Raw genomic sequence first — 8154 nt, forward strand, 5'->3', positions numbered from 1 at the left:
TATGGCCAACACTATTTTTAATAGTTTAGTATTTTCATGATGAAATTTTTATCCAGTTTACATCACATAGATGCAAACATTAAGTTTTATCAAATAAGCATTTTTATTTTTATATGGCTTTAAGATTACTAGGTTCATTTGTTTACCTTGTTCTATGAGAACTTGCCATATGTGTCACTAAGGAATTGCCACATGTTCTGGCAGGTAAAACAAAAAATAAACACTTTTTTCCATCATAAAAATTAGCTGTAGAACAAAAAAGACCTTCTTGGAATAATGTATAGCAAAAAGAATTAACAACAACAAAAAAAAGCTGCCCACTGTCAACTGAAATAACGCTACCGCCGATCCTCTCTTCACAGAAAAGAAATGTTGAGAATTCTCCCCAGTAAGGGGAAGGCATTTACTTTGATCCTTCTACCATTTCTCATTCAATTTCTTTTGTGTCTAATGGTGGCACAAATTTGGGTGTTGACTGATAAAGTTAATGATGCAATGAGTGTCCAAAATATACAGGACAAAGCTAAATATGTGCCTGGAATTAGAAATTCATATAAGAAGAAAAGGCAGTCCTGGATAGTGATCTGACTTATAGTCCATTTTTTTTAACCCAACAAGATGATCTAAGGAACAATTGAACATGACAGCCCCAGCATTCCGTTCAACCTCTAAGGTTGTGGGATTCTATGATTCCTGGAACAAGAGGAGAAAAGAAAAGGATTTCTGGCAAGTCAGGAACACAAAGAGAACTGTAGGTAGGGACTAACATTTATTAAACATCTACTATCTGCCAAGGAACATGATAAATAGTCTATGCACAATATCTAACTCAATCTTCCTAAACAGTACTAATATCCCCAATTTATTGCTGAATAAACTAAAGCCCAGAGAGGTTACTTTAAAAATACATGATATCACAGTTCCTGGAATCATGTATTTTTAAAGTAGTAGCCAGCCACAGACTTTAACCAGGTGGGTGTAACCAAGGTTGACACTCACAGTAGTTACCTGCTGGTGTAGCAAGGACACTGGAAGTTGAGCAGATGCAGCAAACCATAGGAAGGCCATAGGGACAACCAGCACAGCCACACCTACAACAATCAGCAGAGACTGGGGGTGAGTCAGGGCTAAGATTCTTTCCAAACATCAAAGGCAAACTTGATCTGATTTATCAAACACTTGCTTTGTTTTTATACTATTCTCATTTACTCAGATATGCTTTCAATCATTAAAACATTTTAGGTAGATGGCCATCAATCCACTGAAGTACTTCTTACTTTAGAAGGAGGTAGTTGTACCCTTAATATAGTATAGCAAAAATACATATAAGTAAAACCTCTAACATTTTTTCTACACTGTAGTACTTAGGATATGCTTCAGTTACCACTGGCAAATACTCAAATCATCATTCACTTTCCCCAATGCTAATGCAAAGTTAATCTGAAAAGCACCAAAATAGATGAGTTGTCTTAAAATGTAGAGACATTGCCTTTCAAAAGTTAAATCTGCATCCATCTCTAAGTTGCTAAAGTAATATCAAGTCAAAATAAACCCATTAAGTGACTTTGAACTTAACCCAATTGAATATGATTCTGTATTTATAACCTGAAAATAAATCAATATGGAAAGCACGTATAGTTAAGAACTGGTCTTTTTTTAGAGTCTCTATTCACATATAACATGGAAGACATTGATAGGTAGATGACAGATGATAGGATGGATGGATAGACAGGCAGATAGACACTAGACACACAGAGAGAAGTATTTCATTTATCATGTAAAGATACCATTGCTATCATCTGATCTTTCAAGAATTGTATGATGACCTTGTATACACTATGTAACTCAGATTAATCCTTGACATTGAAATGTATCAACTCAGGATGGATACCAGCATGGAACATAGCCATGGGGCAAACAAAAAAAAAACAGAACTTTTTTTTTTTTAGGAGAAGCACGCCTTAGGATATCAATGCTTTGTAGAGAGAAAATGAGAAACTGGTAGAAACAAAGTTACAAAGCAATTCTAGTAACCCCTATGTTCTTCAGCAAAATGTAGAAAAGAGATATTCTTTTTAAGCAAAAATTTTGGATTTTTTATGTAATCAATCACATTCACCTAATATATAAATTGCTTCTTGACTGAATGGGCCGCCAAAGTGTTAAAATTCTCTTGGAAGAAACACCTGGAATATGTAACAAGTATCCTGTCCCTCAGGGGCAGGACCAAGGACAGAGATGAAGCACTGGAATTCAAGGTGAGCAACACATTAGCCCTTCAGACAGTCCCTTAGTATGATGCAATTTACAATTCTCCTGCATGAATGGTGCAAAAGCAATAAGCATTCCACAGAAGCCATACTTAAAATTTTGAATTTTGAACTTTCTCGAGCTAGTAACACATGATGTGATCCTTTCAGGTGACGCTGGGCAGCAACTGCAAGGGCAGCTCCCAGTCATGAAGGAAACAACCCACATGGTATTCAGTGTTATGAGAATCTTCAATTTACCATATCTTCAGCTTATGATGGTTTGGTTCATCAAGATTGTAACCCCATCCTTACTATAAGAACATCTGTATAAGCATGGCACACCAATTTCTCTGTGCCTCAACTTTTTATCTATAATGTGGCACAGTTACCACCTCCTACCAAAGCTAATGATCACTGTGAGGATAAAAATAAGTACATATGTGCTTATCTCAAGGAGACAGTCAAAATCCATGCAACAAAGGCATTGAGTATCAACCCTGCCAATACTTCACATTCCAGAAAGGACTCAAGTTGACCAAAAAAAGAAACACCATACCAAAAAAGAAATGTCTTTTAAATAATTTAAGGCAGAGAAAGCATCAAGTTCAGCCATAAGATAAAGAATTGACACACATAATGCACAAAACTTGGGGAGACATTTTTTGTTGGGTCCTAAAGGAGGGGACATTGAGAGATGCTAAGTTGACCCTCTACAAAGTAGTCTTGAACTCTCATTTACACCATCTATCAACCTCAAATACTATGATCTTTGGGTTTTCTCTGAGTGTTCTCCAAGCTTATGCAAGAAGGAAGAAAATTAGAGAAACATTTATTCTACATCTACCATTCCCAGTACAACGTCAGCCCTTTATAGATTTTATCTCAGATAATCCTCACACCAACACTAATGTCAATGAATTATTAACCCCCTTTAAAGATGATGGGAGACAGAGGTTTCAAGAGGATCAGTCTCACATCTGAAGCCTTAAATGTCTATGCAGTTCATTACATTTTATTCACCTGAACTCATGGCAACAGTAAATAAATAACCTTAAATAATGACTTAAAAACCCCAAACTACTACAGCTTTGTCAGTGCTCTAAACAGGAAAAATATTTGGAGAATACCTCTTTAAAAAAAAAAAAAAAGATTGATCTATTCTTTTGAAAGTCAGGTACAGAGCAAAAGGGAGAGGCAGAGATCTTCCATCTGCTGATTCACTCCCCAGTGCCTCAACAGCTGAGAATGGACCAGGCTGAAGCCAGGAGTTTCTTCCAGGTCTCCCATGTGGGCAAGCAGTGGCCCAAACACTGCAACCATCTTCCACTGTTTTTCCCAGTCCATTACCAGAGAGCTAAATCAGAAGTGGAGCAGCCGGTATGCAAACCAGCACCCATACAGGAGCTGGCATTGCAGAAAGTAGCTTTACCTGCTATGTCACAATACACACCCCATTGGGGGCCATCTTTATAGTGATATGCTAAGGCATCAAACAAGGCTACATATAGGATTGACACTGTAGCACAGGTTAAGCCGCCACCTGCAATGCCAGCATCCCACATGAATGCTGTTCAAGTCTTGACAGCTGCATTTCCATTCCAGATCCTTGCTAATGAGACCAGCAAAGCAGTCAAAGATTGTCTGATGACTTGAGTCCCTGTCAGCCACATGGGGGACCTGGATGGAGTTCCAGAATTCTGGCCTAGTCCTGGTCATTGCAGCCATTTGAGGAGTGAACCAGCAAACGGAAGATCGATCTCTCCCTCTATTTCAAAACCGATTAGAAAGACGCTCCGTATGTCTCAAAGTTTTACCTGTATGGACATACAGTTGATTTCCTTTTAAAAATATCTATGGCTGAAAACGTGTGGGTCAGACTCTCTTCACTGGAAAGACATACTCAGAGCCATTGAACATTTGTCTGAGGTGGCTTTTCTTTTCAAAATTTAGAGATGTGCAAGTCTTTTCTCCCTAAACAACTGATCAGCAAATAATTCTGCTAAGAAAACAGCAGCCCACTCTAGGTCAGATGTCAGTGACAAATATGCTTACTTTTGCTGGATCACCACCAATAAATAATCTTTTGTTAATGCACGGAAATGATTACCTTGTATAAATGTCATCCTCCTATATTTGTACAGGACAAAAGGGGATATTCATTAATAAGGGAAAATTAGACACAGAGGACAGCCAATAGAGAGAGATAAATGAGACACAAATGCCAGCCAATCTAGTGCATACAACTTACAAAGAAGAATGGGCACTTGGTCTTGAAAATATAATTTCCAGATTGCTTTTGTTCTATTTTGCAAAAATGCACCAAAGCACACAGCAGCTCCGTGCCCACATCACTAACAGAAGAGAGGAGGCTACAAGGAAGTGATACTAATACAACTGGACTTCGCTTTTATCTTCATGCCTTTCATCCAGGGATCCTTCCATGCTAAAATAATAATTGGTTAACTCTCCCGATATCCCTATTGAAGAATCTTCTAATGGGCCCAGATAGAAGCAGAGAAAAGGAGAGGGGGTCAGATCACAACATTCAGGACACAGGGTTACAACACGGTCCAAAGTAGACCCAAGAGACTCGCCTCCCATTACCTACCTCTATTCAGCAGGAAACAGCCTGGCCCCTGGGTGATTGTTAGCCATTTTGCCTCTATTTTTGGAGTTCGCTATGTCTTTCATTTAATTATTTTCAAGACCTGCACCTCTGACGCATGTTCAGAAAATATGACTAGAGAATTGTCTAAGGGCTTCCCTATGGCCTCCAAGGAAGAGTCACCCCCAGGATGACGGCAGAGAGCCCACAGGTAGCACACATCAAGTGTGATTCAGTAACTCGGGGGCTGCCACAGAAGTACTTTCATGCTGACTAATTAATCTCTAGTAATTAGCACTCAGATATAACAAGTGCAGCATTTAAGGGCCATAGCAAGGGAAATAAAATCCGCTCTTCACAAGTGTTCTCAAGAGTTTGATTGCCTTTTTGCAGGTAAATAATGGCACCCATCCACTCAGGCACAGAAACTGGAGGAAGGAAGTGGCTTCATACGCCTGCGCCAAACACTTTCAGGGATTCCCTCATATAACATCGTTTTGTCTAATGCTTTAAAAAGGTTAGCAAAACTCATAGACTCCTACACTTATTTGAAATGGAAAAGACTTCAGCAATCATCCAGCTCCATTTTTTTCTTCCTACATACAAAGAAAGAGACCCAGACAGGTGGTGAGGGTGAGGTAGGCAACTTGCCCACAGTTGGTCCCTGAGTCTAATGTTTTACCATTCCCCTTGTTTTCTCACATGAGTGGGAGCTAGGATCCTGCCTAACACTGCACAGTCGCCTTTGAAAAGCAGCACCAGCAGCTGGCCCTGGGCAGCTACTCCAAGACCGAGATACAGTCTCTCCTTGGTACCTTCCTTCACCTCCATCTTGGGCCACCATCTGCCCTTCTCTAGCCTCACCATGGAGCTCTTACCCCGAGTCTCATTCTCTCTGGGCCCTACTCCCAGATGGAAGTAGGATGTGATCCCTATAATTAGCCAGAAAGGCACACTCAGCTCAGGGGTCTGTGTGCTAAAGAACCGAGTCCAGCTGTTTTCATGGCAAACAAAGCTGTGTTACTGAAGCACCTGCACCTGCAAGGCAGGGAGGGGGCAGGTAGAGAGGGATTGCACTTCCTCCAAACAACCTCAGGATGAAGACAAATCTCTGCCCTCCCCCAAAGTCAGGGTAAGTGATGGCAACCACAGAGCTTTCTAGAAGTCTCCTCTCCTCTTCTTACCTCTGTGGCCAGCTCCTTAAAGCCAGAATCAAGAGACACAACAGGAAATTGGACAAAGGCCTAACAGGGCAAAAGGGGGATGCAGCTTCTAAACAGCTCCTAATGTCTTATATTCCAACCTCCATGTACAAAATAAGGGGCTTAGACTTGATGTTCTCAAAGATTCCTTTATACTCTAAAATTATAGTCTTGCATTTTTCATCAGTCATTTATTATGCAAATCACTGTCCATGAGGAATGCATAGTTCAAGCCACAATCCCCCATCCTCAGGGAGCTCCTGTAAACAAAATGACCTCAGAGCTTGAGAAAGACTATGATGGAGCATATCGAAGTGCTATGGGCAACTGCAAAGCACTTGTAGCCACACTTAGGTGAGAAATCACGGAAGACTTCGCAGAAGAGGAGACCATTTTTTAGACCCTCGGCACAGAGTTTCCAGGTGAACAAGGCCTGCAGTGTGGTAGAGCAGAGAGAAGACAGGATCATCTTACTGTTTCCTGTGGCTACAACAGTACCACTGACTCAGTTATTTACAAGCAATAGAAGTTTGCTTGATTTACGAAACAGGAGACCGGAATGTCCAAGGGCACAGCACCGCCATATAGCCAGGGCCTTCAGCTGAGTCAGTGTAGTGGAAGGCATCACATAGAGAGCCAGCAAGCATGCTCAGGTCTCCCCTACCCTATCTGAAGAGGCCACTAATCCAGCCAGCCTGGCCCCTCCAGGACATCATCTAATGCTAACTGCCTCCCAAAAGCCCCACCTCCAAACACCACCAACATAGGATTTATTTATTCATTTTATTTTTAAGGCACAGAGACAGAGATCTTCCATCTGCTGATTCACTCCCCAAATGCCCCTAACAACTGGTGCTGGGCCAGGCTGAAGCCAGGATCCCAGACCTCTGTCTACTTCTCCCACATTGGGGCAGGGACTCAATTACTTGAGCCATCATCTGCTGCCTCCTAGAGTATACTTGAGCAGGAAGCTAGATTGAAAGCAGAGTAGCCAGGACTTGAATCAGGCACTCTGATATGAAATGCAGCATTCAAAGCAGTATCTTAACTGCTGTTCCAAACACTTGTCCCAACACAAGAATTTTAAGATAAAGTTTCCAACACAAAGTTTTGGGGAGAACATTCAAACTATGGCAAAGATGTTTCAGGTAAAAGAACCAATATTTTAAAAGGCCTGATATGGATACCTGAGCATAGGAAGTTTGGAGAACTCCAGCTTGGCACAGCTACAGGAAGTCCAACAGCAAAAATAAGGGAGAAAAGGTGAGTTTGCACACCATACTGAGCAGCTTAGGATTCATATGCAATGTGATTCTAAAAAATACTGATATCAACAACATCTCTGAGAATAAATCTCTTGGGGATTTTTCCCCATTGGCAAAGTGATGCCTGAGAATAGTACAGAAAGCCCTCCTAAAATCTCAGCATCTCCAGAAATTACTCTGAAATAATGTTTTTCATTTCCTTTCTTGTGGAAAACAAGATGTTAGTAGACTCAGCCTACTGTTTTTAAGCAAGATCCCAGAGATCCTTTTCTAAAAGATGAGCTGCAGGTAGAAATAATGGAGGGGACCGTGTAATGACTGCAGATTTTCTGATTAAAACTCCCTTCAGCTAAGGCTCTTGCTTCTTTGCTTTCTTTTTCTATTAGAGAACAAAGAAACGGGTCGCCCAGAGTCCTGAAAGCAAGGAGAGATGTGCTCAGTTTCTGCCTACCCCTTGTCAGTCTGTTTTGTGGTCCTGTAACAGAATGCCACAAACTGCACAGCAGTACAGTCATTCGGCACACAGCTCTGGAGGCTGAGAAGACTAAGAGCAATGGGCTGCATCTGGTCAGGGCCTTCTTGCTGTGTCATCCCACAGCAGAAGGGCAGAGAGAGGACCGGAAATTGAAGTCCTTTTAAGTGAAAGCATTATTCCATTCCTAAGAGTGAAAGCCCCGAGATCTACACACTTCCCTTTGGGCCCCACCTCTCCAGATTGTTGCACTGGGGACTGAGTTTCCAACACAGGCTTTTTGGGAGACACACTCAAAACAAAGTGCCCTTTGTAGCAACCTTGCCAGAAAACCCGAAGAGCTTTAGCTTATAAGCCA

The sequence above is a fragment of the Oryctolagus cuniculus genome, chromosome 1 (genome assembly GCF_964237555.1).
Source record: "Oryctolagus cuniculus chromosome 1, mOryCun1.1, whole genome shotgun sequence".
NCBI lineage: Eukaryota > Metazoa > Chordata > Mammalia > Lagomorpha > Leporidae > Oryctolagus > Oryctolagus cuniculus.